Consider the following 19555-nt stretch of genomic DNA (forward strand, 5'->3'; position numbering starts at 1 on the left):
TGGACACTGTGCTTGGGCTACCTGTATTAACACAGATCCCTGGAGAGCACCTCCTCAACACACAAGACGAACCTGCCCTGCACCCGGGGCCCCTCCTTCCACGTCCTCCCAGGCCATGACGGAGCGTCCTCCTCGAGAAAGGCTGGGGTGGGGCACACAGCCCTCTGCTGTTTTTATCTCCTGAGCATTCCGAACACTTCCATAAACTTAACGCACCCGGCCATACCCTCACCCATGTGCCACACGCACCACACACACAACATGGCGCCCGCTCTCCCTCCCCCAGAGCCAGCCCCGTGGAGCCCTTGACCGGTGGCACCCAGTCCCCAGGGCATGGATGCTGTGGGCTGGGCCCCCACCGTCTCTACACTGCCACACCATCATCTCCCCTCCCTCAAACGCATGGGCACTGGGGTCCCTTCTCCCTGCCCCAACACCAATGCCTTGACCTCCCTCCTCCTTGGCCACACCACCCACCTGCCATCCCTGGAGTCACCCCCACAAGGACTGGATCACAGCCTCTGCCCCATGAGTCCTCTGTGCCCCAACTCTCGCCCACCCCCCAGCATTCTCCCCTGCAGCTAGCTGCCATCGGCTCTCAGAAATACCACTACTTTGTGCATCACGAAAAAAGACAAAAAATGTTGCCAACTCAACTGGGACACAGACCGGCAGGTTGCACCCCCTTCCAGGATGTCAGGATGAGAGAAGTCCATCCCAGCTCCCTCGAGGCCCTGGTTGCCTCTGATGAAGGGGCCATCGGATGCTGCCTCCGTGCCACTTCCGAGCTCCTGGCTGACACCCTGGTCCTCACCTGCTGGCTTCCACCTGCCCTGGGTCAGGAGCAAACTCGGGCAGAGAACATGAATGCCCCAGATGAGCCCCCCTCAAAGCCCAAGATGGGGAGATATCAGGTAGAAGCAGCAGGAGCACATACTTGGTGATCCACAGGCAGCCCACTGAAGAGAACGTCACAGTCACCACAAATCACTGCTGAATGCGGGACCGGGGGGAGGAAACGGGGTGGCTGCCTTTTTAAACCTTACGTTAAAACCTTACATTAAAAAACATACTCATGAATCGAGGTACTCGCTAGTCAGAACTGAGACCCTGGAGGGATCCGCCGGGCCCTGGCTGGGGCTGCAGCCCCTCAGGCAGCGCCTGGCTCCAGAGCAGGAGGGGCAGGCATCCGGGTGACCCGGCCAGCCTTGGCCAGCAGTGGGCGGGCCCTAGCCAAGCCACTGTCTTTCCTTCGCTGATGACTCTAAGTCACAAATGTAAAGAAAACAGGGCCAGGCGCGGTGGCTCATGCCTGTAATCCTAGCACTTTGGGAGGCCGAGGCAGGCGGATCGCCTGAGGTCAGGAGTTCGAGACCAGCCTGGCCAGCATGGTGAAACCCGGTCTCTACCAAATATACAAAAAAAAAAAAAAATAGCCAGGCATGGTAGCGAGCTCCTGTAGTCCCAGCAATTTGGGAGGCTGAGGCAGGAGAATCCCTTGAACCCGGCAGATGGAGGTTGCAGTGAGCCGAGATCACGCCACTGCACTCCAGCCTGGGCGACAAGAGCGAGACTCTGTCTCAAAAAAAAGAAAACCAACTAACTAACCAACCAAACAAAAAAAAAGGAACTGCAACTCCAGCAACTTTCAAGGACCTTTTTCTTCCTTTTTTGAGTACTGTGATGATTACAGGCATCCAGTGAGGGAGGAGGAAATGTGTTTGGTCCCATTCACCTCCGATCCAAGTGGCGGCTGCACCCCATAGTCCCCTATGCCGGGACCTCAGCAGGGGGCTCTGGGTTGGACTGAGGGAGGGCCTCAGCATGCAGCTGGCTGGTGTTCACGGAGCAGGGAGTCCAGGCTGACCCTGCACCCAAGGCTCGTTCATCCTCATTGCAATGGACCACGTCAGAGGTTCACGGGCCGCCTCGCCAGCTGCTTCAAGCAGAAGGTGCGCTGTGCCGTTTGAGGCTTCTGTGTCACTGGGGCAGGGGCCTTAGCTTAACCCATGTAAGGATCATGCCTACACATAAACCCCAAACACTGTGTTTTATGAGCAATTTAGGGGATTCGAAGGAAAGTCTGTTTTTTGCCCCCTAGGCGGATTCCTGGAACCCGTACCCTGTAACCCAGGCAGCGGCGAAGGAAGGAAAAGGGAAAAGCTCTGATGGAAACCACATTCTGCAGCGATTTTCACTCAGTTTGGGAAACACTTGGACTTTGGGAGATGTTTTACAGCAGATTCATGAAAATGACTTGTCCCGAGGAAACACTGCCTCAAAGACGACTAAGGTGAAAGGAAGGCGCCAACTAGGAGGCTGGCACACGGCACTGCCCTTCTGGGTCTTCTGAAAGGAAGCTGTGGTCCCTTCCCCAACACCCGTCTCTCCCACATGGGTGAACATCCAGAAGCCTGGTGGTGGGTGCATGGACGGTCGGTCAGGAGGCCAGACCCACAGGTGCCTACCTACCTCCTGCACGTCCTGAGGCTGTAGGTCAAAGGGCAAGAAACAAGGGTGGGGCCAGGATGTGGGTGCTGTCCGCACCAGGACAGAGGGTCTAGCTGGCGGGGAGTTGAGGGTGTGGGCTGGAAGGTGAGGGTCCTGAGTCCAGGCCAGCAGCAGCCCTGCCAGTTCCTCATCCAGACCAGCCCAGACCGGAGAACTCCAACAATGGCAGGCGTGGCGCAGCAGGCAGGGGACAGTTCCCAATGCCAGGGGACCCGGCAACCAGTGTCCCCCCGGTCAGGAAAGAGGCCCAGGCTCCCTTCCTATCCCCGCCACACACTCTTCCCTAACCCCAGCCCTTCCCTGTCCGCCCCTGAGTCCTGACAACCAGCTTCTCCGGCGACACCCAGACCACCAAGGTGTACCCCTCATTGCGTGATCCCCTCTGGCCCCCTCGTCCTGCCCATCACTTCTCGGAGGCTCAGCCCCAGGCCTCCGTGTTGCACCCCCTACCTGTCCCTGTCAACCTGGGACCCCCCCGGCTGTGCCCCAGACCTTCACGGTTGCCGTGGGGTTCCCTCCCCGTCCCCTAAGTGGTCCAAAGACACCTTCTCTGCCTCTTCTTTTCCCACAGCACCCTCCTGAGGGCTCAGTAACCTCAGCTAAGCCCGAGTTAGGCCCAACACGCACAGCCAGCCGCACAGCTCCCAGCACCCACCTCGGCTCCTCCTCGCCTTCCCTGACACCAACACCCACAGGTGCAGCAGGCCTGACTTTCCTCCTGCCTTCCACTCTGAGCCCTTGCTGTGCCATGCTGTGTGAACTGGCCTGGACGGGCACGGGGTAGGGTGGGGAGCTCAGGATGGCAGGCCTTGTACCCGAGGGGAAGGCCGCGGGGGCCGTGTGTGAGCTTCCAGTCCCTTACCTTCCGGCCCGGTCCCTCAAGGACCACACCGTCCACCAGGCCCACCCTGGCCCCACAGAGAGTCCACTGTCACCAGCCACTACAGGGACTCTACTGTCCACCAGCCCTGCCCCCCACAGGGACTCCACTGTCACCAGCCCCACCCCAGCCCCGTTCACTCCACTGCTCAGCTCCCTCAGGACCCAGCCCGCCCCACCCACACTCATAGGGTTTCAGCCAGAGGCCCACAGTCACCGAGGCCGATCCAAACCCCCCATTCCCTGGGCCAGCGATGGTGTGAGGGTGGACAAGTGACCCAAGGGTGTCAAAGGCCCAATGGACTCAGGGTACTCCGGGGACTCGGGGGACCTTGGTACCAGAGGAGTCTCTGTGTCCCCCATGAAGCTGTGACCCAGGAGCCACGGGGCTGCCACGGGACCAGGAGCCCCCTGACCGAGGATGAAGCCTGAGCGGAGGAAGCCAGTGCCAGAGCTGCAGAGAGGGAAGAAAGGTCCTGCCTGCTCTCATCATGCCCGGGGCCCCAGCTGGAGCCAGATTCAGCCCTGGTCATTCTGTTTCTCGCCTCTGGCATCCTCTTTGTTGGGACCCATTGGTTTTAGGTCCTTGGCTGCCCCCAGGGAGGGCCCCGATAAAATGGCCCGTGCTGGCTGGCTCCTCCGCTTGCCCAGCCTGGGAGACCCTGGACGTCCCGGGAAACGTCTCCCTCAACACCCCAGCCAACGGCCAAGTCTGGCAATTCTGCTACTGGACATTTCTGGAGTCCACCCCACTGCCCTGGCCCTCTCTCGCCTGGCCCCAGGATGACGGCTTTCCCCGGCAGCTCCCACCACCGACACCACAAAATCTGAGTGACGTGGCACGGCCCACAGGCCCATGGCCTGGACCTCACCTGCCTCCACAGGCTGGGCCGTAAAATGTGGAGAATGAGAGCCTGACCCCGTAAATGGGGTGGACCCAGCACCGCCTTCCAGACACTGCAGTGGGCGTGAGCTGCCACAACCCCGTGTCCTCACCATGGCCAGGGCTCTCCGTGTCCTGTGGACTCTCGCTGTAGCCACTCAGACCCGTGTGACCCCCTCAGCCCACAGCCGGACCCACACCTGGCTGCATCTGCTCAACCGTCCAATGGAGCTCTGTCTAGGGTTGTAATCCGCATGTTTACTATTCACGACCACACCTATCTCAGGACAATTCAGTGAGGAGGACGGAGCAGGTATCGTGTGCACTACTTTAAGATGAGAAAACTGAGGCCACCAAGATCAAGGATCACCCCCTAGAGATAGCGGAAGGTGGCTCCCAGGCGCCCCCCGACCATCGCCCCTGTGCGTCCGGCAGTGCCTCCATCTGGGTGCCCTCTGCTGCCCTCACTCCAGGAATCCTTCCAGCAGAGGACAGAAACCTCCAATGCCAAGCATCCGGAAGCACCCATGGTCAGCTGTGCAAAACCCAGACAGCCCCACGTCCAAGTCCCAGGACCCAAGACTGTGTCACCTTCCATGGCATACGGGACTTTGCAGACGATGAAGTGAAGGACGTGGGGATGGAGAGATGTTCCTTGATGATCTGGGTGGGACCACGTCATTGTGGGGTCCTCACAAGAGGGACGGGGGGCAGCTGTGTCAGAGGTGGTGACCTGAGACGGAGGCAGAGGTTGGGGTGACTCAGAGCTGTGCCAAGGGGCAGGCGGCTTCAGACGCTGGAGAAGGCGGGAAACGGAGTCTCCCTGGAGCCTCTAGAAAGAACCCGCTCTGCTGGCGCCTTGACTAAATTTAGCCCAGTGAGATCCATCTGGACTTGCACCCTCCAGACCGCTGAGTTAACAAATGCGTGTTGCTTTAAGCCCCCCAGTGGCGGCCACTGTTACAGCGGCCGCAGAAAGTTCATCCACCTCCATCTGCCCAGGCAAGACGGGCAGGCAGGGGGTGGTGACCAGGGGGCACATCAGACAGCCTCCCTCACAGCCCTGGGGACTCGGGGCCTGCTTCTCCCGCGGCCACCAGGCCAACTACTCAAGAGTCCTGGGGACATGGCTGGAGAGAGAGGGGCTGCCGTCGGCTGTGCAAGCAGGAGGCTGGCGATGTCTCCACTGTCATGCACACGGCCGCGCGAGGCCAACCTCCTCCTCACAGCCAGCCCAGGACAGACCTGGACGGCACCCACTCATGAGAGGACACAGCGGTGGCGCCTCGGAGCCACCACGGCCCCACGCACCCAGGCTGTGCATCTCCCTCACCCAGAGGGGATCAGTACGTGGCCTGGCCTCCAGGAGCCACGGAGGTCAATGCATGGCTGCAGGGACAAGGAGCCACGCCCATCAGCCTGGAGAGGGCTAAGTAGGCTTCCTGGAGGAGGTGAAGAGGAGAGAATAGGTGAGCGAGCAGGGGCGAAGAGGCATGGGTTCTGCAGGCGAGGACGGCCTCACCACGCACTTGGACCAGCGCCCAGGAGGATCATGGCCCCACCCAGGGATCACACAGGGACTCGAGTGCAGCATTTACCTCGATGCCTTTTCTCTGAAGGTCTATTGAGAGTGTGGGCCCTGGGCTACCTGACTTCTCTATCCCCAGAACAGGCGTCCAACCACCCCGACTGGCCCAGGCCTAAGGCTGGCAGCACCCTACGGAGGCAGGCTCCCCTGACACTGCTGGGGTTGGGGGGCTCCTGACACTGCCCTGGGGGGAATCCCTGGACACTGCTGGGGTGTTGGGGGCTCCCTTGACACTGCTGAGGGGCCGGACGAGAGGCACAGCCCGGGTGGAGGGGATTTCAGCAGTCCCGAGAACTGAAGGTCAGTGTTAAAAGAAGGCCTGCACCTCGCAGGGCTCGCCCTCCCTGTGTTTCCTCCAGGGGTTCGGTGTCTGAGGGTGATCAGCCTTTCACCCAGTCCCCTACTTCTAGGAACTGACCCCAAAAAGGCCCCAGCACAAAAGTAAAGTGGGAGGTATCTGCACACGGCTTCCCACCGCAGCTCTGTCTATAGTTGAAAAAGATGGAACAGAGCCCCTACACGCACTACACGGGAGTGTGTGCGGCCATGGAAGGAGAGAGACGCATCCACAGAGGGGTCTCAGGACACCTGACGTTCGGGAAAAACGCAGGTCTGGAACAGGACCTGCCTCAGGAGAGGGAGGACGCAATCCCGTCTCAGTGTTGCTTGGCCAGGGAAAGGGGTGGCCTCCGCACAGGAGCCCACACAGCCACGGAAGGCAGCCAGCTGTTGGTGTAGGCAGCACTCACTGTTAACACAAATCACGAGACAGAGACCTGCGCACCACAGTGCTCTGTGCCCCGGTCACAGACTCAGACCCCGAGGAAACATGGGGGAGGCAGAGCAGCCCCTGCGAGGCACAGGCTTTCTTTTAACTTTGATCTCAAAAGCATGAACTTTCTTAAACAATTGAGACAGCTGAGCCAGAGACACTGCAATCCTGGCTGCGTTTGGTGAAGTCAAGTGACTCTTGTGCTAACGTTTTCTTCTGTTTTGGCCTGGAGATACACGCAGAGGTCCTCGCCCACCGGAGGGGCTTGCTGAAGAGTCACCTAGACTGGTGACACGCGCAGAGGTCCTCGCCCACCGGAGGGGCTTGCTGAAGAGTCACCTAGACTGGTGACACGCGTGGAGGTCCTCGCCCACTGGAGGAGCTTGCTGAAGAGTCACCTGGCCTGGTGACACGCGTGGAGGTCCTCGCCCACTGGAGGGGCTTGCTGAGAGTCACAGGTATCGGCTGGGGTGCAGGTTGCCAGGAGCCAGGTAGGGTGTGCACGAGGCTTCACTATGTAATTCTCTCTACTTCTGTCGGTTTGGCATTTTTCCTAATAAAAACTTTTCAAATACCAAGCAGCTCAGTTCTGCCTTTTGATGTTTGGATGCCTTGGCTGGAGCTCCACCTCCCTTCCCTGGCTCTGGGTCTGGCCCTGTCCTTCCCTGGCTCTGGGTCCGGCCCTGTCCTTCCCTGGCTCTGGGTCCGGCCCTGTCCTTCCCTGGTTCTGGGTCCGGCCCTGTCCTTCCCTGGCTCTAGGGGGCTTTGTGTCCACGAGATGTCAGGCTGCTCCATCAGCCACAAGGGGCTGGGGGGACACCTCATCGAAGTCCTGGGCGAGGCCCTCATCTCCCAACAATCCTGAGGACCTGTCTAGCATGGCCAGGAGACGTGGAAGGGCCACATGCAAATGAGGTGGCGCCTCCCACACAGAGCACAAACGCCGGAGCCCCCTTATCCTCAGGGGGTGCCTCTCGTGGGCCCAGCATGTGTGTGTGGGGTATGGGGCCTCATCCAGGCCTGGTGGGCAGCCCCTCCCACCCAAGACCTGAGAATAATTCTCATCGGACGATGACAACTATGTGTCTGAAAGTGACCTTCCTGGCATCACCTGGTCATCATCCACAGCAGTTCCCAGGGACACAGCCACTCTGCGCCTCCTGACAGCTCTGTGACTACTTCACCCCAAATTCATTTTGCTTAGACATTTATTTGAAAAAAGACCTGGCCAGGAGTGGCAGCTCACGCCTGTAATCCCAGCACTCTGGGAGGCCGAGGCGGGCAGATTACCAGGTCAGGAGATCGAGACCATCCTGGCTAACACGGTGAAACCCCATCTCTACTAAAAATACAAAAATTAGCCGCGCGTGGTGAAAGGCGCCTGTAATCCCAGCTACTTGGGAGGCTGAGGCAAGAGAATCGCTTGAACCCGGGAGGCGAAGGGTTGCAGTGAGCTGAGATCACACCGCTGCACTCCAGCCTGGGCAAAAGAGTGAGACTGTCTCAAAAAATAAATAAATAAATAAATAAGGCCTAACGTGACCCTTAGCCAAATGCCTAGTGCGCTTACTTCTACTCCGGATGGGCCCCGGGCACCCTCATGACCAAGCCCCATCCTCAGGGCCTTTCAAGAGTTGCGTCTACAAACACCCTGCAGGCCCTCACCCCTGGGGCAGGGACAAACCAGCTGCTGGGGTCACCTGCTGGGCTGCAGTGCTGGTACAGAGCGCAAGAGCTGTCTCCTGACGAGCAGGTTTGGAAGGAACAGCATGGCCATGACGCAGTGACTTATGCCTTCAAAGCCACAGGGATAGGAAATTGCTTCGTGGCACGACAAACGTGTGCTGTGATAAGGGGTTACTCTTCTCAACAACGTTCGCTATGCAAGCGTCCTTGAGAAGTCTGAACTCACAGGGGAGCTGTCACAGATCAAGGTCAATGAGCCAGGGTGGCTGCCGGGGTGAGGCCGGACGCGCCCTCCTGAATAAAAGGCCTGGGTGCTGTGTAATGACGTGTGAAGAATAAAGGCTACTCACCCCGAAAACTGCTCTTCTCTCTCTGAAGACAGCACACATTCACCAGTCCCCGCTCACGCCGCAACACCCCGCGAGGAAGCGCCCTCTAGCTCTCCCTTTTGTGCTCGGCCCCGGGGGCAGCAGTGAGCCCCAAGGCCAGCCTGCTGCGTCCTGCCTGTTCGGCGCCCAGCGATGTTCTGACCACCCCTCGCCAGGGCAGGCCCAGCCTCCCTCTCTCCTCCCAGTCCCCACCCACACTGGCTTCCCCTGGATGCTCCCTGCCTGGGCTCCACCCCAGGGCCTCATCACGGCCATCCCCTGCCACCTGGGATTATCCCCTCCCAGCCTCCCCTCTTAGGGCTCTTCCCACCATTCGTGCCACTGGATGCCTCTGGAGATCCCATCTGTCCCTCACTCTAGAACACATACCCCTCGCAGACTGATGCTGCCGTCCTGGCCCCTGAACTGGACACAGAGGCCCTGAGGTTCAGGCCGCCTTCTTCCCCTGCAGCTCTGGGGCAAGCACTGGCATCTATCCAACCACCGGCTGTAACCTCCCCTCAGCCCATGGGGCTGGGAGTCCAGGCTTCAGCCAAAGAAATCGCAACCAAGAGCTGGACCCCATTTTTGATGTTCGACTGCTGGTGGTGTTTGACACGATCCGCTCCCCTCCCGCCCACATCCCAATGAGGTGATGAGGGCCTGGGCTCTTTCCTTTGGCCCTAGGTAAAGTTCAAATCCTGCAAGCCCCAGCCCCTGCTCACCCCGCCTTGCCCCAGAGCCACCGTGGAAACCGAGGCAGTCTCCTTACTGGCGCGCTCAAGACCTTTCTGGACCAGCCCGGAAGACCCCCCTCCCCTGCTCTCCCCAGAAAGCCCCATTATGTGGTGAGAAGCTCCCTCCCGTCTGTGTGCGGTGCTGTCGTCTGCGTGGATACCTGAGCCAAATTTTGGGCAGGAGTCCATCCCATCTCTTCAGGGTGACCAGCGATTACAAGTGAACAGCTGGTGTCTAGGCCAGGAGGTGTTTAAATGGGGGCGTGCTGCCCTTCACCCCTTTCCTCCCACTGCTACCTCAGGTGCAGCCCCCAGAGACCACAGAAGCATGTGGAGAGGGGAGCGGCCGGCACTCACCCCGCCGCCCCAGAGGCCCTTCCTTCCATCTACTTTGCTATCCCTGTTTTCCCTTCTAGACAGTTCTCTCTCTCTCTCTTTCTCTCTCTGTTGCCCAGGCTGGAGTGCAGTGTTGCAATCACAGCCCTGCGGCCTCGACCTCCTGGGCTCAAGCGATCCTCCCTCATAGCTGGGCCCACAGACACGCGCCACCGTGACCAGCCTCACGCTTCTCTTCAAGGAAGCAGCGTTTGTGCTGATGAGGAAAAGTGCATGACCGTGTGACTGATGGAGCCTGGGGGGCTTCTTTGGGCTGGGGTGGGGGCAGCTTTCCCTGCAGAGCACCTGCATCCCCCTCCCAGGCCTTCCCGAGGCACATGCGCCACCGGACGTGCTGGCTGCTGATGAACCATCCGGCTGCTTAGCACCGGTCAGCACACCCCACACTCTGTGTAACTGTGTCTTGAACTAATAAATAAATCAGTCATGATAAATAAACCCTTACTACTGCAGCAGCTGTGTCAGCCGCTCTCCCCGGGAAGCCTTTCCCAGTCACTGGGGCTACGACTTGCTTTCTGGAGGCCTCTTAGAACAAGGCCGGGTGAGAACATCAGCTGCTGTTTGTCCACTAACCATCAGTAAGACCCTCTGGTGGAAACAGAGATATGAGTACAATTCTTGCCCCCTAAAAACCCCACAGTCTAGCCAGGCGTGGTAGCTCACGCTTGTAATCCCAGCACTTTGGGAGGCCGAGACGGGCAGATTATGAGGTCAGGAGATCGAGACCATCCTGGCTAACACGGTGAAATGCCATCTCTACTAAAAATACAAAAAATTAGCGGAACGTGGTGGCGGTTGCCTGTACTCCCAGCTACTCAGGAGGCTGAGGCAGGAGAATGGTGTGAACCTGGGAGACAGAGCTTGCAGTGAGCCGAGATTGCACCACTGCACTCCAGCCTGGGCGGCAGAGCAAGACTTCGTCTCAAAAACAAACAAAAAAAAAACCAAAAAAAAACGCAATAAAAAACGTGTACTAGGCCACAAAGCCCACACGAGACCCTGGAAATGAATGAATGAATAAATTAAATTACCCACCCATCCATCCTGGGCAGGACACAGGGCCGAACTGGTGTGGAGGTCAGGGCAGGGCCAGGCAGGCACCAGGGGCTGCCCACCCGCTCTGGCATGTGGCTGCTCCTGATCCTGGCCCCCAATATGGAAGTCACCTTCTCCACCTGCCACTGGGTGGGAGTGGTGACCAGGGAAAGGAGACAGGGGATGGAAACTGGACAATTTTTCCAAAGCCCCACCTGCAATCCTTCCTCGTGAAAAGGGCCCCAGGACCCCCAGAAGACAGTCCTCTGTGACATTCCTGACTTGTCATTAGCACCCCTGGTTTCTATCACATATCTGCTATGTATCTGTTGTAAATCTACGACACCTGCTGTATCCACTATATACCCACCATGTATCTCTGCCATGAATCCTTGCGTGTCTACTATGCATCTCGATTATGCATCCACTATGCCTCTATCACACATCTTTGTTGTGAAGCACTGTGTGTCCACTCACTACCTGCTACTAAGTACCTGCTAAGTATCAGATGCGGTCCAGACCCAGGATGTACTGGCTCATTTCATCCTCACAAGCCCCCCAGGGGAGGCGCTCTCCCACTCTCATTCTCCAGGAAGGGGAACTGAAGTCCGGGGAACTGAAGTCCAGGGCACTTGAGGACCTTTGCCCCGGGCCCTGCAGCCAGTGGCAGACAGGCCAAACACAGACTGGCTGATGGTCTCCACAGCTGAGTGTGAATGAATGAATGAAAGAAATGGAACAAACACGGAAACAAATGAGAGACCAAGTAAATCAGCAACAGGATGTCTCGTACCAGGGGTCGTCCCTGGAGTCTGATGACAAAGTCAAGGGAAAGAAAGGAAGGAGGGCTGGGGGCCGGGGGACATCAGTGAGACCACCAGAGAAGGGGCGAGGTGGGGAGATGCCCGCTGGCGTCCCCCTACTGAGAGGACGTGGCCAGTGCATTTTGTTAGATTTCTTAAATCACATTTGAGATGCAAGACAGCTTTAGTAACCAAATACACAAAAGGAATTGTATCTCCTTGAAATTAAACCTTTTAAAAAGTTTTAAAAAGGTATGGGAATAAAGTCTCCAGTTGTCAGAACTAAAATCAAGAGTTGGGAACTCACAGGTCGTTCAGAGGGAAAACAAGATGGGGGACAGGGCCAGTCCCAGATGAGACGCTCCCTCGGGATCCCTCTACAAAGTAGAATCATCTTAACGCCTTTTTTTTTTTTTTTTTTTTTTTTTTTACAAAATAAATTGTCTTAGTCATTTTATAAATGATAGAGAAAGTCAGACACAGGACGAAAGATGAACTGGCCAGGAGCCCCAGCCTGAAGGAGCGGGGACTGCATCATACAGGGACAGCCTCCCTCACACCTCAGGGGGTGTGTTGAAAAGATTACGCCTCAATGATAGAATTAAAATGTCACCTTTCATCTCATGCAATTTCTAGCAAGACCAAAACTCCCTCTGAATAAGTCTCCTCCAACCCACGAGGCCTCTGCAGACCCCACCTGCTCAGGGCTGGGCCGGCCTCGACAGTCCCATGGGAGCCACCACCTGGTGTGACCACTGCTGTTCACTGCACACCACCAGCCGTGCCTGTTCCTCCTGTGTCCTGTCCTGCACCTGCTCCCCGAGGCCCCGCTCGCGCACCCCAGGAGGAACAGATGGCCTCCACTTTCTGTGCAAACTTGCAAATTACCCATAAGTTCCTGTATCAGAGACATCATCGCCCAGGGGGAGATGGCCCCTGAGAGCCAGTGCCTGGAGGAGATCGTCCGGGGAGAGGACACAGCATTTAGATACAAAGGCAGGACCTTGGGAAAAAACCTGGACTCCAGAGATCAGGGAGGTGCCGGGAGGAAGGGGCCGCTGGGGCCTCCGGGCAGGGACAGACAGAGGTCTGGCTGGCAGCTTGTGCCATCCACTTAGCCGGGAGGTGAAGACGCTGCCTCCAAGGAATTTTCGGTTGCCACAGATGGTCACCCTGACGTGGGCGTTTTTCCACGAGGCAGATTTTGAAATAATTTTAGCAAAACAACCTCTACCACTGCAAAATAAAATTAAACCCAGGAAAGGCCAGCAGTATGCATTTGGGGGTGGTGGGGGGGTCAGAAGCAGGGCTGAGACTGAGCTGTCTCCCCACTGGCCCTCATAGGAATCCTAATGACAGTGTCAGCAAGACATGGGGAATGGCTGACATCTGACAGGGGCTGCAGGCTCTTACAGAAGATGAGAAATGACTTCTGGTTTCAATAAGCTGGTTCAAAGCAGGGACCTCAGGTCACCCCTAACAGACGCAGCTCATTGCTCTGAGGGTGCAGACCCTGGAATCTGGTCTTTTCCCACAGAGGCGTCGGTATCTCACTTTCATTAATTTAAAAATGTATTTCAAGGGTTTTCCATTCCTTGCGAGTGATCTGGTTTAACACGACATGGACTAATGACATGTTTAATTGGAATGGGAAATAGGTCACACCCAGGCCTAACTCCTTAAAGAGTCATGAAATGTGCAACTAACATGACCAGGGGCTCCCGAGGGGCCTCCCCCGACCCTCACCCCACGCTGCCCCGTCCAGCGAGCTCCCCTCTGTTAATGCCTGGGCACCACCCTCGCCTACAGCCACAGCCTGTGCTGTGCCCCCAGCTGCCCACAGGTTCCTTGCTGCCCCCTCCTTCCGGGTACAGTCCTGTGAGCCTCATCTGGAAGTCACTCCTCCCCACGGCCTTCCCTGCCCTGCCCGCCCACTGCTTCTGAAGGGGCTCCTTCCTGGCAGCCGCCTGTGTCCATCACACCTCATCAGTCTGCACAGTGAGCCTGCTTTGCTTTCACTGGTCCGCCCATTAGCAAGGGGCGGTTCCAGATTGTGCCTCTGGCAGCCACCCAGCCTGGCATGGGATGAATGAATGAATGAATGACAGGGCTCCAGCCGGGAAAAGGTCTCAGATGTCACACTGAGGAGGATCCTAGCGCCAGCTGCATCGCACTGAAAATTCCCATTTATTTCCTAATTTCATATCCCAGCGACTTGTGAGAGGGGGTGTCTGTGGCCCTAGATGATGGTGATGAAGGAGTGCCGGGTCCCACACAGCTGTGTGGCTCCTTCTCCAACGAATCTCCTACAGAAGTCACAACATAGACAACAATGATGAAAAGTCACAGCACAGACAACGGTGCATGCAATTAGGCCCAGAGCGGTAAAAACATCACTACTGGTCCCGGCGCGGGGGCTCACGCCTGTCATCCCAGCACTTTGGGAGGCCGAGGCGGGCGGCTCACGAGGTCAGGAGATCGAGACCATCCTGGCTAACACAGTGAAACCCCGTCTCTACTAAAAATACAAAAAATTAGCCAAGTGTGGTGGTGTGCGGCTGTAGTCCCAGCTACTCGGGAGGCTGAGGCAGGAGAATGGCGTGAACCCGAGAGGTGGAGCTCGCAGTGAGCCGAGATCGCGCCACTGCACTCCAGCCTGGGTGACAGAGCGAGACTCCGTCTAAAAAAAAACAACGAAAAAAAAACAACAAAAAACAAGCAAACAAAAAAAACCATCACTATTTGGTTCCTGAGTGAGAACCAGGGGCCACGGGAATGAGTTTTCCACAAGGCCGGGGGTGACGGCAGGGCACCCTCTCACCAGCCTCACAGCACGGTCCAGGTCCCTGAGTGAGAACCAGGGGCCACTGGAATGAGTTTTCCACAAGGCCGGGGTGACGGCAGGGCACCCTCTCACCAGCCTCACAGCACGGTTCAGGTTCCTGAGTGAGAACCAGGGGCCACTGGAATGAGTTTTCTACAAGGCCGGGGGTGATGGCAGGGCACCCTCTCACCAGCCTCACATCATGGTCCAGGTTTCACTTTCACGGTGCAGATTCCAGAATTAACTCAGCAGTCTCCAGGCCAGTTCAGGACAGGCCTTAGAGAAGCCAGCAACTCGAAGAGCTGGAGCTGGGGCCACGGCTGAAGCACAGCTGCCGAACACCTCCTGGCCACAGCCACTACTTGTCCCTGCAGAAGGCACAGGCCAGCGGTACCACTCCTGTAGAATATAATAAATTCCTCTTCAAAGGTTTTAGCCTGTAAATTGTTAAGTATAATGAGTTCTGAGCTCCTCTCCAAAGAAGCAATGTATCCGTATGTTTATATCCCCATTCTTTGTTCTTCATTCTAAAGTTTAACTTCCTTGTCCTTTACGTCTCCTTGCCCCTAGTTTCAGTAAACAACCTCCTCCTAGCCTCTATCACCTGCTCTGTCCTTAGTCACCCCTGGTCACCTGCTCTGACCTTAGTCACTCCTGGTCACCTGCTCTGACCTTAGTCATCCTTGTCACCTGCTCTGTTTTTAGTCATCCTGAGTCACCTGTTCTGTAACTATCCTTCCCGTCGAACTATTCACCCTGCCACTCCGGCTCGTACTCCTACTCTCTTTAAAACAGCCAATTGGAATTAGCTTAGACTGTGTGGTCCAACCCTAGCCAATGGGGAACCACATAGCAGTAGGGACTGGCTGCATTAGAATGAGACCTCCACCTCCCTCATTCAGGTGTGCTCTCGCCATTGCTCCATCTGCAAGACGCACCCTTCTATAGAGGTAAAATTGCCTTGCTGAGAAAATTAAATTTATATTCAAGTGCTATTTCTTTTGCGGCACCCAAAATTTATTTCTAACATCCCAAGTCCTGGGCCACTGTCCCCAGGAGCCTGGGCCCACCTGGCACGGGCCCCGCCAGGAGCAGGGTGCGAGGTATGCCTTCCGGGGTGCATGGGCTGGGGGTGCACACAACACAGGGCTCCACAGCTGGGTGTGAGGCATGCCTTCCGGGTTACACGGGCTGAGGGACGCACACACACGGGGCTCCACGGCTGCGCTGTCCCAGGCAGTATTGGACCCAGGGCTCACCTCATGATCACATTTTCCCAGATTTTTTTTTAAGTTAAAAAATATGTCTCTAAGTGAAGCATCTCCTGCATTTGGAGAAGCGGTTTGAAAGGTTTGAAAGCCTACGCCGGTCACTGGCTCACCGGGTCCAAGGGCAGGTAAGGAATGCCTTCAGGCTGATCGCCCGGCCACCCAGCCCTCTCGCCAGTGACCCCTGCTTTTGAGAGCACAGAGGGGAACTGGCCACACCTCCTGAATTCTCCACCAGCCCAGCTCATTCTGGACTTTCCCAAAGACCCTGAGAGGGGCCCAGAAAGGTACCTGGGCCCCTGAACTCTTGGTCACACTCGGAATATGACGACAACCCAGGCCTTTCCAGGTGGCCATGTGGCCTGCACCGGACGACAGCAAGAGGGCAGAACCCAGAATCTCTGAGCACCGACACTGGGGTGGTCGGCCCTGGTCCTAACGAACCGCTTTGCTGCTCCCTGGCCATGCCAAGGGCCAGCTGTGGCCCCAAGACAACCTGGTATCTCCAGGCCTCTCTTCCTATGGAGGCGATGAAGCCTCTGAAGAATGGAGTCAGAGTCTGTGGCCTGAGTGTCAGCTCCGTCCAGAACAAAGGGCTGCGTGGACCTTGCTCCACAGGGACTGGTGCCCATGGGTGAGATGCCACAGGGCCGTGTCCAGGACCACATCAGTGACAAGCCCTATTAGGACCCACCTCGAGTTTCCTAGATCTCAGGTTCAGCCTCAAGGGGCCTCGTCCTGAGTCCTCCCCAGGGTGCCTCATGGCAACCCAGGCTGGAGATTCATTGCAGAGCAAGGTCTGGATGAGCTGGCTGACCCTTCCCTTGGCTGCCCCTGACCTCGGCTAGAGGAAAACTCAGGAATCTAGGGAAGTTCGTGAGTTGAACGAGCAACCCAGATCCTGATTCGGAGCTGCTCAGCTCCACATTCACAACCTTGATGCACAGCCCAGGGCCACTCCAGACCATAGCAGTGATGACCACAAGAGCTGCCACTGTCCATGCCACGCCATGGGGAGACCCCTGGGCCACCCTGTCAGAACTAGGCCAATAACATCTGCGCCGCTCACAACCGCCTCTGAGTGCCCCAAGGACACACTTGGCGCTGAGTGTTTTTACACACTGCTGTGTTAGATCCTCACGAAGTCCGTACAACTGTGTTCCCGGCGTCTACACTACCATCTGGGGAAACTTTGCCCAGAGAAGGGAGGCACCTCACCCGTGCTCCCAGTGGGATGCCGACACCTGTGCTCCCAGCTGCCTGGCGGCTGGGCCTCTCTCGGTAGCAGCTACTCCAGATGCCGAACCAGCCTCTGATGCTGCCGTGACACTCAGGGACCGATCATACTGCCGTGCGCCTCCCAGGCACACACTGCACAAAACCACCTGCCCGGTTGGAGGGATGAAGTCACAAGGAAGCCACCACCACCCACCCAGAGGCCAGATGCAGGGAGGACCAGCCCCGGGACAGTCTTGGGGCAGCCGGGGTCCCCATCTGCTTGACTGCCTTCCTAGGCAGCTGCCTCCTCCCTGGGACTATGCCTGCTCCTGCAGGAGACCCTGCCTGGCTGCCCTGACCCCAGACAGGCCTGGCCCCCACACCCATTTACTCAGCAGAGCAAGGGGCCAGCCCTGCCCTGGCCCCCAGCACAGCAGAGACAAACAGGTGACGGGAAGGGAAAGGAGGGGAGGGGAAAGGAGGAGAAGGGAAGGGAAGGGATGGGAAAGGAGGAGAAGGGAGGGGAGGGGAGGGGAGAGGAAGGGAGGGGAGGGGAGGGGAGGGGAAGCGAGGGGAGGCGAGGTGAGGGGAGGGGAGGGGAAAGTGGAGGAGGGGAGGAGACAGGAGGGGAAGGGAGGAGAAGGGAGGAGAGGGGAGGGGAGGGGAAAGGAGGGGAGGGGAGGAGAGGGGAGGGGAGGAGAGGGGAGGGGAGGAGAGGGGAGGGGAGGGGAAAGGAGGAGAATGGAGGAGAAGGGAGGGGAAAGGAGGAGAAGGGAGGGGAGGGGAAGGGATGGGAGGGGAGGGGAGGGGAGAGTAGGGGAGGGGAGGGGAAAGGAGGGGAAGGGAGGAGAGGGGAGGGGAAAGGAGGGGAGGGGAAAGGAGGGGAGGGGAGGGGAAAGGAGGGGAGGGGAGGGGAGGGGAAAGGAGGGGAGGGGAGGGGAGGGGAAAGGAGGGGAGGGGAGGGGAGGGGAAAGGAGGGGAGGGGAGGGGAAAGGAGGGGAGGGGAGGGGAAAGGAGGGGAGGGGAAAGGAGGGGAGGGGAGGGGAAAAGAGGGGAGGGGAAGAGAGGGGAGAGGAGGGGAGCGGAAAGGAGGGGAGGGAAAAGGAGGGGAGGGGAGCTGTGGCGAGGGGAGGCTGGACAAGCACACGGACGTGAGCCCATGCCAGGCTGCAGGAGACAGGGGCAGGGCACGACTTTGGGCACAGCCGGCCGGCACCACCCATGCAGGACACAAGCATCTGACGGAAAGTGCGAATCCTCCCCCTCTTGTCTGAACAACTGACAGGGACTTGAAAAGGCATCCATGGGAGGAGAGTCTGGCTCCCACCTACCTCTTCAAGGGGTCCCTCACTCCCTGGGCCCTCAGAGGGCACCAGCGACTCAACCACTGGGCACCGGTCGTGGCCTCCTCCACCAATGCTCAGCTCTCACGTGTGCTGTGCCCACCTCAAAGGCAGAGGACAGCATGGCGATCTGCCCACCACTGCCCAGCCACCTCCAAAACCACGGTGAGCTCAGGATGCACACAAGGGCCCCTGCCAGGAGGGCAGGCCCTCCCCTACAGAGGGAACCTCAGGGAAACCAGCCAGGCCACCGCAGACCCAGAAGGGTCTGGAAAGGAGATAATCAGACTCCACCCCGGGTGCCAGAAGCACAGGTGCCCCAGGGAGACGGCACAGCCAGGGTCAGGCAGAGGTGACCTGGGACCCAGTGGTGATGTTGCTTGGATTCCCGTGGGACCAGCAAACCCGGCTGCCCAAACCACCACCCTGCCACGGGGCCTGGGGTGTGGCGGAGCAGCACATGGGGGGCTGGGGTGACAGTCGGTGTCTGCATCACCCACAGGCGTCACTCGGGCGCCAGTGTCCATGTCGCGCCAGCGGGGGCAGGGGGAGAACTGGCATGGAGCAGGGAATCCAGGGCAGGGCTTTTTATAGGCAAGAGAGAGAGAGGCCAAAACCAGGCTCTAAGAGAAGTGACTCTGCAGCTCCAGAAACAAATCCAAGGCCAAAAGAGCCAGCAGAGAAGCTGGACAGCAAGGGACACGGTGGACACCTCAGAACAGGCAGTGCCCAAGGTTCAACGAGCTGGGGCCACTGCCTCCACCACTGCCCGCGGGCACCACACGGCATCCCAGGCATCATCATGGTGGAGACGAGTTGAGGCCGGGAGGCCGAGGGTATCCTCGGGTCACCAGGCTTGGCACAGCAGGACTGGAACCACGTCCCTTCCAGCTCCCGTCCAAGACAGGTGCGGGGGCAGGGGCTGCTCCCGGGATGGGGGAGGGATGGTGACAGAGGGCTCTGAGGTTGTGCATCAGGCAGAAGGTTCCAGAGACAAGTAGGTTCCCAAGGGATGTGGCTGCGCTAGGGCAGGACAAACAGGAGGGTCACCCAAAGTGGAGTGGCAGGTGCTGTGGACGTGTCATAGGGAGCAAACACACGTGTCAGGCAGCACTTCCTCCACCCCGGGCCTAGAGCTGCTGGTCTGGCTCCAGTCTCCCTCTGCTCTGGCCCCACACTCAGCCCTTAGTGCCCGGCCGAGGGCTGCAGTGATGATGGCCGCGGACCTCCATGTCGATGCATGG

At 58.2% G+C, this 19555-nt stretch overlaps 1 protein-coding gene across 12 annotated transcripts in view; it reads right to left on the reverse strand.

Moving 5' to 3' along the window:
* The window catches only part of PRKCZ (protein kinase C zeta), a 133521-nt gene that overhangs the window by 68944 nt on the left and 45022 nt on the right, over positions 1-19555 (reverse strand). Inside the window, exon 1 of one of the 12 annotated variants that reach the window (XM_055260774.2) lies at positions 2473-2618. The exons of the other annotated variants lie outside the window; for them this stretch is intronic. The gene's annotated coding sequence lies outside the window, so the exon portion shown is untranslated. Of the gene's footprint in view, positions 1-2472; positions 2619-19555 lie in introns of those variants that run through there. 12 annotated transcript variants of the gene reach the window in all.

Source organism: Symphalangus syndactylus, chromosome 22, assembly GCF_028878055.3.
Source record: "Symphalangus syndactylus isolate Jambi chromosome 22, NHGRI_mSymSyn1-v2.1_pri, whole genome shotgun sequence".
Taxonomy (NCBI): Eukaryota; Metazoa; Chordata; class Mammalia; order Primates; family Hylobatidae; genus Symphalangus; species Symphalangus syndactylus.